Source organism: Bos mutus, chromosome 14, assembly GCF_027580195.1.
Source record: "Bos mutus isolate GX-2022 chromosome 14, NWIPB_WYAK_1.1, whole genome shotgun sequence".
Lineage (NCBI taxonomy): Eukaryota > Metazoa > Chordata > Mammalia > Artiodactyla > Bovidae > Bos > Bos mutus.
The window spans coordinates 62,202,646-62,213,511 of record NC_091630.1 but is presented as its reverse complement, the minus strand read 5'-3'; positions in this window follow the sequence as shown (position 1 = coordinate 62,213,511).

Genomic DNA, 10,866 nt, shown 5'->3' with positions numbered 1-10,866 from the left:
GCCCCAAAAAATAAAGTCTGACACTCTTTCCCCATCTATTTCCCACGAAGTGATGGGACCAGGTGCCATGATGTTCGTTTTCTGTCATAATGCACCATAATTATACCAGAACTTTAGAATTATCATAATTCAGCCTTGGACTCCTTCTCTTTTATCTCTTAAATATCTCTTTCTATTTTTTAAATTCAGTACAGTGCTGGTGACTCTATTACACATTAAGTAAACGAACTAAAAAAAATTGGAAACATGCAATGCTCAGCATTGGGTCATATGGGCTCTTTCTATGTATGCAGGTACTAAGTGACAAGTTAAAACAGAGATCTCCATTTTCCCTGGTGGCTCAGTTGATAAAGAGTCTGCCTGCAATGCGGGAGACCCACGTTTGATCCCTGGGTGGGGAAGATCCCCTGGAGAAGGAAATGGCAACCCACTCCAGTATTCTTGCCTGGAGAATTCCATGGACAGAGGAGCCTGGTGGGCTACAGTCCCTGGGGTCACAAAGAGTCAGACATGACTGAGGGACTAACACTTTCCAGTGTATACAGTGGATACATATATACATGAACATCTATGATGTGTACACTGTGGTAACAAGGGTTTGTGTTCTTTAGGTCATAATTATTAAGACATCACAGTTGCGTGCTCATTGCAAGTTTTGGGCTAGTCTGATATTGCTTGTGATCTAAGCAAGTTAATCCCATCTAGAAAGGATGGGAAGATGCGAATTTTGTGTTGTCAGTTTTACATAAGCACACACACTCACAGACACACATGAGTATCATCTCCAAATATACGTACACATGATTTAAACATACATGTTTGTCCAGGCAGGAAAAGATTTAGGCTGTGGCATAGATAATAAACTCCTAAAGTTTCTACCCAATCCATGTATGAAAATGCAGGCTTCACTCTTAAGAGCCTTTTTCTCCTAATCAGATTTGTTTTGTTCAAGCATTCTCAGGGCTCCAGGTCTGGACTACTGTTGGTGTTGTTGATCTTTTGATAGCCATTTTGAGAGGTGGGGAATAACATCTCACTGAGTGACTAGCTTTGTGCTTTATTTTTTAAACATTTATTATGGACAATTTTGATCATATACTAGAGTAAGCAGTATCATGAACCCAATTTCCCCATCATGTAGCTTCAAGGATTTTCAGCACACAGCCCACTTTATTTCCTGTGTGTCCCCACCTGCTCGTCCCCCTCTTTTCCAGCCCTGGTCATTGTCCCTGAGCTCGGGAACATCGTTTGTCAGCTACAGCATACGATGCACTCCGTACTATGGTTTTTTCTGCATCATCTCCTGAGTAATCCAATATGTATTCTGAGAAAATTCTCCAACATGAACAATGTCAGACCTACACACATTTGCAGGAAAATATAAATCAAGGAGCTTTAGAAACCTCCCAAATTATGATTTCTTAAATTTTTTCCCATTAATAGAAAGTCTTTTTAGATTTTTGTTTGGTAACTTGATTGCTAAATTCTGAATGCTGTTTGTAATTGTGTTTATACACAGTTGATATATTTTTAAAAGTTACTCTTTTCTTTCTAGGATAAAGGTGAAGCCTGCAGATTTTGCAGCATGGAAATAACAAATTATCCATGGCTCCCTTTGGAAATATCCAGTGTTCACTCTTTACTGTATTTTCCTTCAGTTTTTTTCTGTGAATGCAGTTTACTTCGTTAAGATCAGACTTCATGTTCTAATATTTTTTGAAACTTGGATAATATCCAAGTTTTTTCTTTTAAAGAAAAAATGTGAGCAACACATGATGTGCAGACCCCCGCCCCTCAGGATCTAACCCTAATTACTTAAAAATTAATTTGAGAGTAACTTACTTTAGAAAGTAAATTTTTACTGTATGAATATATCTTTCAAGTCAAAGTTTCGCTATGACAAAGACGTTTTTATAACTGATACCATATGTTTTTAGACGATAACCACAAGTTTCTAGATTATAATTGTAGAGTCCTAGAGCCCAATTCCCTAGACCAGCCAAGCACACTTTATGAGACACTGGATGAGCAAACTGATAACTCATCACAGATTGATCTTTCTCTCCACCTTGAACCTGACCTTCTTCTCAAGTAAACTCTTGTTCAGATGGATAACATAGCAAAGTGCCCTGTCCTGGGGGCCAGGGGCCAGTGGAGGACAATGCCAAGTGGTGATGCCCCAGCTGAGTTGTGGAGGGGAGGGGAAAGTGGGCGGCTAGAGGTGGACCAGTCTGGTTGTGGTCAGCGCCTGTGACCAGAGCCCTCAGACAGGGCAGAGGGGAGGAAGTGGGCATCAGGCACCTGCTGGCTGGGAAGGTGTCCTGCACTTTTCTCTACCCTGTCAGAGCAGCTAATGAGTGGCAGGAGAGCTTGGTGGCCCCTTGCAGGGATTGTGGGGATGTTCTCAGCAGAGAAAGATGTCTCCCAGCAGCCTGATGGTGCTGCCCTGCCCAGCCTTGGGGATGGTCAGATCCAGATCAGTCTGGGGCAGGGCTATGGGCAGCTGTGGAGGGGCCGGCTTCTTCATGGCCTCTTCTGCATGTCTGACTTCCCCAGAAGCTCAGGACATGTGTCCTGTCTTCGGACCCGGCCAGAGGCCTTTCTTTTGGTGGCTCATTTAAGAGAAACTTAAACCAGGGCTTCCCTGGTGGCTCAGATGGTGAAGAATCTGCCTGCAATGCAGGAGACCTAGGTTCGATCCCTGGGTAGGGAGAACCCAGTAATCTTGCCTGGAGAATCCCATGGACAGAGAAGCCTGGCAGACTATAGCCCATGGGGTCACAAAGAGTTGGACATAACTGAGCGACTAACACTTTCACTTTTTAAGAGAAATGCATATCATTAGTATGTATTGGCAGATTTATCATGTTCTTTCCAAATTAAGCATGCAAACCCAGTTGAAGGAGGTCCCCAGATGTGGCCAGGATTTAAAGAGGGAGATCAGGGTAGACCTTGACCCTGGATAGCCTCCATGCTTCTTGGGGCTCCAGGTAGCAAGTGGGGGGTGTGCACTCAAGTTTCCCAGCTGTATCTCCAGGCTCTACTGCCTTGGGAGCAGCCTGGGGTCATGCGTGGAGCCAGGGTCCTGCTCTGTGACATGAAGGTAATTTGGTCTGTGCTGTTCACCACCCCTGAATAATGGGAAGAATCACAACTTCCTGTCTGAAGATTTCATGAGGATAAAGCAAGTGACATTGTTAAATTACTTGAATATTTTGACAATCAGCACACTTATTGATTCTTTATTATGATGTAACCAGTTGACATGTATGTGTTGAGTAAGCATTCGGGACAGGAGGACATGAGCCCCAGCGCACACAGCAGGTTCACACGGGAATGGGACCAGGGTCAGGGGTCTCTGAGGTTGTGGATCCATCATCAGCTGTACCCCTGCGAAGGTGCATCCTGAGGATGGTCATGTCCCGTGTGCAAAGGCACTGGCCTCGCCTCATCCCAGCACCTTGTTCTTGCTTGTAGTCAGTGGACAGGTTCCCTGAGATGTGTAATTCAACATCAGATGAGAAAAAAAGTATAAGGACAGGCCCACTAGTTTCTGGGCTCTGCAAACAAAGGAACAGCATTACTAGATAGTGATTTGCAACCATTTACACTGAAAAATGCACAGTATAAAGAATAAAAGCAGATATGTACTGGAAAAATCTTTCCACAGATAAACGGCATGCTAAATTCAGGGCAAAAATGTAAGGATGGACACATGGTCTATTTCTGTGGAAAATGAAGGTAACCATTCACAGAGACAAATTCTGTTGTCACGGCATTGCACTCTGAGGTGCTGTGGCTTTGTGGAGTTTGTGAGTTATCCCATGTCACACGGGACTCCATGTGGACACTGAGCTGTGCAAGAAGGCTTCTGAGGTGCTGGTGCAGTGTCCAATCATGCGTGTCCCTTGCAGAGCTTGCTCTGAAGGTGATACATGAAATGCACGGTGGCCTCAGAGCCTCCACGGCTGGTGAAAATCGTGCTACTTGAAAGTTTTGAGAAGCTCCTGAAGTGTTTTCTCAGAGTTAGAATGTGGACAGGAGCGGGGATTCACCCTTGAAGTTGAGTTCTGCCCTCCTGGGCATTCTTGTGATCCAGGGCGCCTCCTTAGACAGCCTCAGCCTTGTCCAGGCACCTTTCAGAGTGAGGTCACAAAGGAGCTGTCCTCCCATGTCCCACAAACAGGGATCATGGCCAGCTGTCCAGTGTGATTCCATGACTCACCGTTTCCTAGAAGACCCTTGTTAGTATGGAAGAACAGAGATCCTGCAAAAATGCTGATGACAACTAGAATCTTTGGAAAACAAATTTTAAATTTCTCAGAGTCGTAACTGCACTAGCTGCATGGTAGCACTCATTCACTTCTGAGCACTTTTCTCAAGAAATCCTTTAGGTTTGGAAAATCACCTCCCAGAAGGGGTGCATGTGTGTGTGCTAAGCTGTTTCAGTCATGTCCGACTCTTTGCCACCCCATGGATTGTAGCCCGCCAGGCTCCTCTGTCCATGGGACCTTCCAGGCAAGGGTACTGGAGTGGGTTGCCATGCCTTCCTCCAGGGAATCTTCCCAACCCAGGGACTGAAACCACATCTCTTATATCTTCTGCATTGGGAAGCAGGTTCTTTACCACTAGTACCACCTGGGAAGCCCCCCAGAAGGGGTGGACACTTCCTTTTACAATTAGGTCTGTGGCTGTGATCATAAAGGTCCCGCATGAACCTCTTACTTGCTTTTACAACTAGGATTTTAGCAGGTTTATTTCTGACTTGGGTCTTTTTTAGAGGGTAAAGAAATATTTCTCAAGTGAATCTGAATCCCCACCAGTCTATTTCTAGTTCTAAAAGTCTATCAAACTTCTTAGATATATTGAAATTATTTCTTTGTCTTTCACCTTCTAGCAAATGAAAGCCTAATATGAAAAGCAGAGGTTCAGTAAGGATTCTCCATCTATACCTGAGGACCAGCCTTGGTGTGAAATTACTTTTCCTTTGACTGTTTCCCAGTGCAGGTCTCTCCCTCCTCCAGCCTGGCCTCCGCTCCCTCCCTTCAGCTTCGTGTGGCCAGGCAGGCAGGAGCCTGGAGACCGCAGGCAGGTGGCCGCTCACTCCTGTCTTTGGTGGTGTCCCAAACCCCACGGGGTGCAGAGGTGGTTCAGGAAACATGTGAAGCCAGCCACCCAAGTCGAATGGAAAATTTCAGGAGGGTCGAAACCCATCAGGATCGGGGCAGTGGATGGCTGAGGTCTGGGCTCAGAATCATCTCTTGGTTTACCTGTTTACCCAAAGCATTTCACCCATTCCTTCAGACAACGAAAAAAATGGAGCACTCACACAAAAAACAAAGAACAGTTGATCTATTTGATGACCTGGATATCACATCATCCATAGATTTAGGACAACCTGTGTGAGCCGTGCGACACAGTCTCGTGTTTTCTTCCCATTCCTTGTTCTTTCTGTCTGTTTTCAGAAACCATTAAAGTGCACATGTTTGCACAGAAGTGGAAGCCATTACAGAGCTAGAAATAGACTGGGGGTGAATATTCAGATTCATTTGAAAGGTATTTTTTTCCCAGTGAGGAGGAGACGCCTGCCTTGCCATTGCTGTGCTCCGTCGCTCTGCCGAGGGATGCGGGAGGTGATGGCAGGATGTCAGCGGAGCTTTTGAGCTGGATTTTTGGTTGGCAGAGAGCGCAGGTACCACATTTACTCTGACTGACCTCATCACTGGAAACGACCCAACGTAAATGTACATGGGCTCCTCACCCTCCCCTGCCTCACTGGATCCCGGGTTACTCCCCCTCACACCCTCTTTCCCAGTGTCTGTCTTCACGCAGGCAATGGTCAGATAGTTGGGGGTTGTTCTCCCTGAGGGCTTTCCCTGGGGAGCATGGTGGCCCGCAGACTGCAGGACAGCTCATCTGGGAGTGACCATGACCCAGAGAGGCCCTGGCATGTCCTGTTCTCCAGTGTGAGAACTGCTGTCCAACACCACAAAGACACTGTGAGAAGATCTACAGCATCGATGGGCCCGGGACCAGAGGAGTCTTTGAGAAGCATCTGAAGGGGCCTACTTCTTGGAGCACAGTTTGGGGACCAGAAGCTGGTGTCAGTCTTGCCTAGTGAGCTCTGGGGTGGCCCGGGGCAGCGGAGGAGCCTGGAAAGAAGACCAGGCAGGATCTGTCCTGCTTCAAGGAGAGCCTTTCTCAGCTTTTCACACAGCTGGATCCTCAATGACTAAGCTTTTCTTTGAAGAAAGGTTTGCTTGACCAAAAAAAAAAAAAAAAATTCTAGAAATATTTGCGGATGCTCAGGACTGAATCTCAATGTCAGCTATTTTTTCCCCCGGCTCTGCTGCTCCTCAGACTTTCTTATGGTATTTTTGGAATGAAACCACAGATTCAGACTCCAGTATGAAATCCCAAAGCCAACATCGTCTGATATTTTTTCCCACAAGTGCGTTAGAACCACAGGGAATGAAAGGACCCCCTCTTAGCAGATCACCGAGGCAATGGGACAGAATGTGAGGAGATGAAGGTTGCTCTGGTGATTGGGGGTCAGTGCTCTGAGGAGGTCATTAGCTGGCACCGGTCCGTCCTGGGCAGAGCCCAGGGTGCGTGATTCCCTGCAAAGGAATGGGAATGCTCCACCTGCAGGCATGGGAGCCATGGGCCAATGCCTGCTCCAGGCAGATGCACTTGTGCACAAATGCATCTCTGTCTCCCAACAAGGAGGGCATATGGAACATGGTGACATTTAATCACAGGCCTGAGAAGGCAATCAAGTGTGAAATTAGAACATCAGCCTGAAACCTTGTGTTAATATTACATTATGCTAAATTTCCAGACCAAATACATGCATTAGGCATGTGTGTGTGTTAGTCTCTCAGTCATGTCCAACTCTTTGGACTGTGGCCTGCCAGGCTCCTCCATCTGTGGGATTTTCCAGCAAGAATATTGGAGTGGATTGCCATTTCCTTCTCCAGGGGATCTTCCAGGCTCAAGGATTGAACCCAGGTCTCCTGCATTACAGGCAGACTCTTTACTGTCTGAGCCACCAAGGAAGCCCATCGTAGGCATAGATCTAAACTATTAGTTGAATTTAGCACGAGGAAAACCAACAATGTCTGGTCAGTGTGCCTCCCCAGGACCTCTGCCTGCCCCGGTCCTGACTGTCCTCCTGGCCTGAATGCCCCCAGAAGCCCACTCCCTGGGCCTGGTAGTTGGAAAACTCATGCTAAAAAGATCCGTTCTTTTTCTTTGTGCTGGTTGCTCAGTCCCGTCTGACTGTGTGTGACCCCATGGACTGTAGCCTGCCAGGTCCCTCTGGCCATGGGATTCTCCAAGCAAGAATACCGGAGTGGGTTGCCATTCCCTTCTCTGGGGAATCTTCCCGACCCAGGGATCGAACCTGGGTCTCCTGCATTGCAGGCAGATTCTTTACCATCTGAGCCATCTTTTTCTTTACTTTTCCTTATTTTTTTTTCTTTTTTACTTTCTTACTCTATAACTTGCTCTGGGCAAATGCTCTCATCAGGCTGTGGAGTACATTCAAAATGAGCAGCAGGAATGACAACTTATCTTTATTTCAACATGGAAATGTGGTTTCTCCAGATGTTTCTAATGTTCCAAATGGGGATTTTCAAAGACAAGTATTGCATTGAGGCCTCCAGCCTGAGAGACTTCTCACAGTGACCATGCTTCTGTAACACACACAAACTCACACTCTCACGCACACACACACACCCAGAAGTGCAGATAGTGACTTAGTCTGTGCGCAAGTAAAGATGATTTGAGGGGAGACACTCTGTTTCTTCCTGGATGTAGTCAGACTAGACACTGAGCAGCTGCCTTCTTTGAAGAACCATTAAGTGCATGAAAGAGCCTTAAACAATCCAGACCATCTAGTGGTGGGTGAATCATCCCCAGAGCTGGTTTCCCAGACCACAAAGCCAGGGAGGCGACCTGGGGAGACGTCGAGAGCTCACATCATAGGAAAAACCATATATGGCTGCAGCCTGCAGCATCCATGGGAGAGAGAGAGAGCAGACGGACAGAGAGACAGGGCAGGCGCACAGTGGAGGAAACATAACTTCTGTGAGAGTCACTTGCTGTTGTTTAATCGTGATGAATTCATCGGTGGGGGGAGATGTGGAAATGGTGGCCAGAGCATGAGGGTTCAGAAAATGCACCCGTCTCGACAGCTGGCTTCACTGCCGCACGGGGAGACGGCTGTTGATTATACATTGACGCATGTCTGTGCTGTTTCAGCTGCAAGGTGTCTCAGAGTACCGTTCAGGGCTTATGATAAGCTATTCCCACAGTCACCAGATGACGTCTACCTTGGGATAAAATCCTTCATTCAGTAAAACCGTTCTGCTCATCTCTTAGGCCCAGCCTGCTGGGAGATAAAAATGTGATTCCAGTGTCGACCCTTAAAGAATTCACCATCCAGAGAGGACATGGGCACAGAGGCAACAGCTGTCACGTGAACGGTGTGCTCTGTGCGTGGGTAAGAACCAAGGGGCAGGTCTGGGAGAGTGGGAGGGAGCTCCTTGCAGGAGGCAGGACTTGAACTGAGGTTCCAAGATCCTGTAGGAGTCAGCCAGACAGACCCAGGGGAGAAGGGGTGCCAGAGGTGGGCGGGGTGCGACGTCCTGCAGTTTAGGTTGTTTAGGAAACTACCAGCTGTTCAACATTTCTGGAGTGCACACAAAGATAAACTCAATTACGTATTTACTGAGAATCAATAAAAGTCTATGGGTTTGGGTCTCAGCTCGTTCAGAGGTCGCCTTTGGTGTGCTGCGTTGAGAAAACACGTTCGAGTTCATGACTATGCTTTGCTTTATCAGAGGAAGACGGGAAAGCTCTCTGCCGCCCTTCACCCGACTGTGGGGAGGGTGGGCTATGTCCATGGAAGCACAGCAAAGACTCAGTCTCTCCTCACCCAGTAGACTCGTTTGTCCCTGGAGTCGGGCCAGTGGGTTGGCACTGCTCTCATACTCATTTTCCTGGTTCATCAGACTGGAGCCTAAAGCCACAGCCATATAAGGTATTCTCACGTAGAGACATCTACATTTGGGTCAGAATTATTTGAACGTCCCTACACAACCCCCAGTGCAGACATTTTCTGGATTTTCTAAGACTCATTGATGTTAGGGCACAGGGTCTGCTAACCTTTCTCCCTGTGTTAGTCACTAAATCTTGTCCAACTCTTTGTGGCCCTTGGACTGTAGCCTGCCAGGCTCCTCTGTTGATGGGATTCTCAGGTAAGAATACTTGAGAATTGCCATACCCTTCTCCAGGGGATCTTCCTGACCCAGGAATTGAACCCTAGTTTACCTGAATTGCAACAGGATTCTTTACCACCTGAGTCCACCAATCAGAACATAAATAGCCCATTAGGAAGCATTATCCAATACAATTGATGGATTGGCCATGGTGTTTTGTGGAAGACATGTCAGTTTTCTGGATCCTTTCATTTAGTAAAAGTTACAAGTGATGGAAAATGAATTCAACAGCAGTTCCTCACAGCTTCAGAGTCTTCTGCTTACTTATTCCTTGATGAAATATGGTCCTGTGGTTACTGTATATGAAAAGCCCATTTGGCCAACAAGAAACAGTACTGATTTGCTGATATGGTTACTGAGTTTTTCTTTCATCTGATGTCTTCTATGGATTCAGCTGCGGTTTGAATTCCACTGAGTTGTGCTTGGTGGGATTCACAATTGCTGGGAAAGATTGAGGGCAGGAGGAGAAGAAGGCGACAGAGGATGAGGTGGTTGGATACCATCATTGACTAAATGGATATGAGTTTGAGCAAACTCTCGGAGATAGTAAAGGTCAGGGAAGCCAGGCGTGCTGCAGTCCGTGGGGTCACAAAGAGACTTGAATTAGTGACTGAACAATGACAACAACAACAACTGATCATGTTGAGCATTGGCAATCTCAATCTCAAAGCCAGGAATGGTTTCATTTTATTTTTTACTTTTTTTTTTTTACAAATTTATTTTATTGAAGTATAGTTGATTTGCGGAGAAGGCAATGGCACCCCACTCCAGTGTTCTTGCCTGGAGAATCCCAGGGACGGGGGAGCCTGGTAGGCTACCGTCTATGGGGTCACACAGAGTCAGACACGACTGAAGTGACTTAGCACAGCATAGTTGATTTGAGCTTTCCTGGTGGCTCAGATGGTAAAGAATCCACCTGCCAATGCAGAAAGCCAAGTTTTGATCCTTGGGTCCAGAAGATCTCTGGAGAAGTGAATGGCTACCCACCCAGTTTTCTTGCTTGGAGATTTCTGTGGACAGAAGAGTCCATGGGGTCACAAAGAGTTGGACAAGACTAAGCAGCTAACAGTTTCAACTTTAAATAGTCAATTTACAATATTGCTTTAATTTCTACTGTGCAGCAAAGTGATTCCATATATGTATATATATTTCATATTATTTTCTTTATTTTTAGCTTTTTACGGGAAAGAGAGTAAAACAGAGACCCGAACAGGTGTGAGTCATGTTGTCCGTCTTTTGTGAGCAATAAGGATTGGTGGTTGGCATTTCACTGGATTAACTGGGTTAGCTTCTAGGAAAAAGCCAAAAAGGACAACAAGGAGGATCATCCATCAACCCCACATGGCTTTTCTTCCTTCATTCAGCTCAGCTGCACTGTTGAAGGGCAGAAGAGAAGCTTGGGGTAAAGCCCGGGGCCTGTGGGGGACCTGTCGTCCATCCCAGGAAAGCAGGGGACCAGCCCCCATCCCTGACTTCTGGAGTGGGTTTGCTGGCGACTTTCTGATCTTGTGGGGTCATCACTGGTGTTGTGACAGCCACACATTGGCTTCACTTCCAACTGAAGGGTCGGGGTGTCCTGCTC